Source organism: Odocoileus virginianus, chromosome 9 (assembly GCF_023699985.2).
Source record: "Odocoileus virginianus isolate 20LAN1187 ecotype Illinois chromosome 9, Ovbor_1.2, whole genome shotgun sequence".
In the NCBI taxonomy this organism is placed as follows: Eukaryota; Metazoa; Chordata; class Mammalia; order Artiodactyla; family Cervidae; genus Odocoileus; species Odocoileus virginianus.
The window spans coordinates 20979573-20983970 of NC_069682.1; the positions used below are offsets into that span (position 1 = coordinate 20979573).

The 4398-nt window shown below is 39.4% G+C and overlaps 1 pseudogene; it reads right to left on the reverse strand.

Moving 5' to 3' along the window:
• Positions 1-1168: 1168 nt before the first annotated feature.
• LOC110121875 (large ribosomal subunit protein eL31-like) lies at positions 1169-1542 on the reverse strand (annotated as a pseudogene).
• Positions 1543-4398: the final 2856 nt, after the last annotated feature.

The following is a 4398-nucleotide window of genomic DNA, read 5'->3' on the forward strand; positions in this document are numbered from 1 at the left end:
TTCTACAAGTGTTCCAGTATCATATTTGACATTCTTCTCCATTAAAGCCAAAAAGGAAATAATTATCTGAAGACAAACCCCTGTGATGTTCAACAGATGTACTTTCAGTTCTATTGATATTCTGGGTATTCAGGCACACACTGTCCTGTAAGGTTTCTTAAAGTCACTAATTAGCCTCTGTCTTTAACTTTGCATTTCTATATTGTATAGAATTACAGGAGGAATGTGTGTGTGTATGCATGTGTGTTCTCATCTGTAGTGCAATATACTAGCAGAATAAAACAACCAGGTATATACCTATATATACTCTTCTAAAGAACATCAGACTGCACATCAGCCAGCCTGAATCAATTGAAGACCAAGAGAGTTCTTCTTATAGTATACAAATAAAGCCTTTTTGCTGAAATTAACTGTTTTAAAAACTGCCATTTGCAACAAGGTGGTCATTTAGGGAAAAAAAAATTCTCTTTCAAGTTTAAGCAATTTACATAGTGTTGCCCTTAATTATATCTTCTTTTGGTTTGGTTTTTGAAACCTGAACCAACTGGAATATGCTCAGTCGTGGGACAGCTGAGAGATGAAATAACCTACAGCTGCTGCTAAGTCGCTTCAGTCGTGTCCTATTCTGTGTGACCCCATAGACGGCAGCCCTGACCAGGCTCCACCGTCCCTGGGATTCTCCAGGCAAGAACGATGGAGTGGGTTGCCATTTCCTTCCCAATGCATGAAAGTGAAAAGTGAAAGTGAAGTTGCTCAGTTGTGTCTGACTCTTCGTGACCCCATGGACTGCAGCCTACCAGGCTCCTCCGTCCATGGGATTTTCCAGGCAAGAGTACTGGAGAGGGGTGCCATTGCCTTCTCCAATAACCTACAGAGGGCTGGGTTAAGAAGACAAATTACCCAAAATCAAGCTCAATGATGGAGATGAAGCTGCACACTCTCTCTTTTTAAAAATATTTACTTATTTGGCTATTGGGTCTTAGTTGTGGCACTAGGGCTCTCTAGTTGTGATGCACAGCTCCAGAGCACACAGGCTCACCAGGAATTGAATCCATATCCCCTGCATTGCAAGGCAGATTCTTAACCTCTGGACCACCAGGGAAGTCCCCCAGACCAGTACACTCTTTTTTTTCTTGGCAGTTCAATAACTTTATTGGACAATCAGCAATTAGGTCTCAAGCACACTAACTGTCTGTAGATTTTTGAAAGTGGCGACAGGCATGTGAGTAACCAATGTGTAGAGCTTGTCTGGTTAGCCTCCATCTTTATTACATTTTCTGGACAACTGCACACAGATCTAGTATGGGACATCCCTTATATCTTTGACCCAAATGTTTTTGTTGAGCCTGGTGTAGATGCTCACATCTGGTGTCCCCATCTCCTTCATGGCAAATTTCTGTATTTCTTTGAGTGCCCAAGGGACAGGCTTCTTGAAACCCACTTCATGGATGCACTGTGAATGCTGATAGCATATTCTCTGGTCACCACCTTGTTGATGGCAGGCTGGCCCTTTTTCTCACTGCCCTTTTCAGCAGGAGCCATCATCCCATAACGCCAGGGTACTGGTCTGGATTGGAAAGCCCAAACCAGTAAACTCCTAAGTCATTATTCTTTATTCCAAGATTTAAGTGCCAGTATCTACTTTATTTCATTGAGCACCACTTCTCAGCTATCTTGCAGACAAATGACTGGGAGCCCACATGAGCAGGTTAGGGGGAGGTGTCAGAATTAGACACACTTAGATAGTCCATTGACTAGCTAGATGATCTAAAAGAAAAAAACAAACCTCTTAACCTTCAGCAGTCTCAGATTCCTTACCTGTAAAATGTGGGGACCAGTACTTACTTTTCTATGACCTAAGTGAAAGACATAGTTCATGGAGTTGCAAGAGTCAGATACAACTTAGCAAATGAACAACACAATGCGAAGAAGCAGGAGAGAAGGTTGATGAGCAAGTATTAGATGTAGGTTACAGTCCTAGATTTTGTTTTGGGTGGTGGGACCATAGGTGTTTATGACTTTATTGAAAATCAATAATTAAATAAATAAATAAACAAATATGGATCACGGACAAGCTAAAGATTATTTTAATACAATTCTGTGCACCGAGACCTTGATAATAATATTTATAAGATTATTAATAGTAACAATTGTACTATGTCTTTTGCAGGGTTTTTGTTGGGTTTAAGTAACATGTGGAGTGTTTAGCACATTTTAACTTCTCTATAAAAATAGCTGCAAGTATTATGTCAGGGGGTGAGTGACAATGGGTGAGGAGGGGGAACAGTATGCTGAAGAAATGACGATGTCTCATAAAGAATGGTCCTTTTCTGTTTACTAACCTAAAACTCAGAACATTAAAATTATATCTAAATGACTAGACTCCCTCTCACAAACTAGATCATTAACACATCATTTTAAAGTCTAATCCTATGGGACATATAATCTAGAGTTATGGTACTAATGGGGCTTCCCCAGTGGCTCAGCGATAAAAGAATCTGCCTGCAATGCAGGAGATGCAGCAGGAGCCTCAGGTTCAATCCCTGGATGGGAAAGCTCCCCTAGAGAAGAAAATGGCAACCCACTCCAGTATTCTTGCCTGGGAAATTCCATGGACTGTAGCCTGCCAGGCTCCTCTGTTACAAAGAATCAGACATGGCTGATCGACTGAACAACAACAAAGGTACTACTGAAATAGCTGCTTGTTTATTTGTTTTTTATTAAAGCATGGTCCTACCTTCAAGAAGCTTACATTATTTAGGGTAAGAGGGAAACAGTACTTAAACATGAAACAATTACAAAACCAGAATGTACCAGAATGTGCTACCAGAATGTGATATGAATGACAATTCCTTAAAGGAATCCAGACAGAAGAGAAGGCTTCCTAAAATAAGAAGCTAAGCTTCAAGAAGGGTAGGATCGAAAGATGCGTGAAGACTGGGTGAAACACAGTTTCACCTTTAAGTGAAGGCTTTTCTTTCTATTCTCTCCAGAACCTAGGGGTCATATTTGGCCCTTACAACCATTAGTTTTCCATTACCAACAAAAGAAGTGTGCCTAAGGAGAAAATAAGAACAAGGTAGTGGTTTGACCCCAGATTATATTAAACAATTTCATTTTCTTGCTTCTTAATTACTAATCTCATTTTAAAATAGATTCTAAAACACTGCTTATAGGTAAAGTTGTCAGAGACAGGCACTGAAGCAGAAAAGAAGTGCCAGATATTAGATCAAGTGCAATGCTTGGTTGTATCTGAGATTGAAATCACATAAGAATATGAGCAATTTTGGTAGACTGAATGAAGAGACACATTGATATATGGGGGGCAAAAGGAACATTAAAGAGGAAAGTGAAAAAGTTGGCTTAAAACCCAAATTAAGAAAACTAAGATCATGGCATCTGGTCCTATCACTCCATAGCAAATAGATGGGGAAACAGTGGAAACAGTGACAGACTTTACTTTGGGGGGCTCCAAAATCACTGCAGATGGTGACTGCAGCCATGAAATTAAAAGACGCTTACTCCTTGGAAGAAAAGGTATGACCAACCTAGATAGCATACTAAAAAGCAGAGACATTACTTTGCCAACAAAGGTCCATCTAGTCAAGTCTATGGTTTTTCCACTAGTCATGTATAGATGTGAGAAGTGGACTATAAAGAAAGCTGAGTGCCAAAGAATTGATGCTTTTGAACTGTGGTGTTGGAGAAGACTCTTGAGAGTCCCTTGGATTGCAAGGAGATCCAACCAGTCCATCCTAAAGGAGATCAGTCCTTAATATTCACTGGAAGGACTGATGTTGAACCTGAAACTCCAATACTTTGGCCACCTGATGCAAAGAACTGCGTCATTGGAAAAGACCCTGATGCTGGGAAAGATTGAAGGCGGGAGGAGAAGGGGATGACAGAGGATGAGATGGTTGGATGGCATCACCAACTCAATGGACATGAATTTGAGTAAACTCTGGGAGTTAGTGATGGACAGGGAGGCCTGGTGTGCTGCAGTCCATGGGGTCACAAAGAGTCCACGACTGAGTGACTGAACTGAACTGAACTGAAAGACAGCAAGATACAAAAGTAAAAACAGCAAACAATTTTGTCTTTATAGGCTATTAAAATATGGCATAAAACACATAATTTTGAAGAGAGGGTATACATTTTAATTAGTCAAACTGCCAGTAGTAAAAATTAATTGCATGTAACTTAATTACATATATATAATTTAGATGAATAACAAAAAATACTGAAATTCTAAAATCTCCTTAAATAATTTTACTTAGTTTAATGAGTAACCATCCTAGGAAATACATTTTATACTAAAACATAGCCAGTGTACATATACAGAAAAGAAGCTATTCTAAAATCTAAAATAAAAATGTAGGAAAAAGTAAGGATTTGATT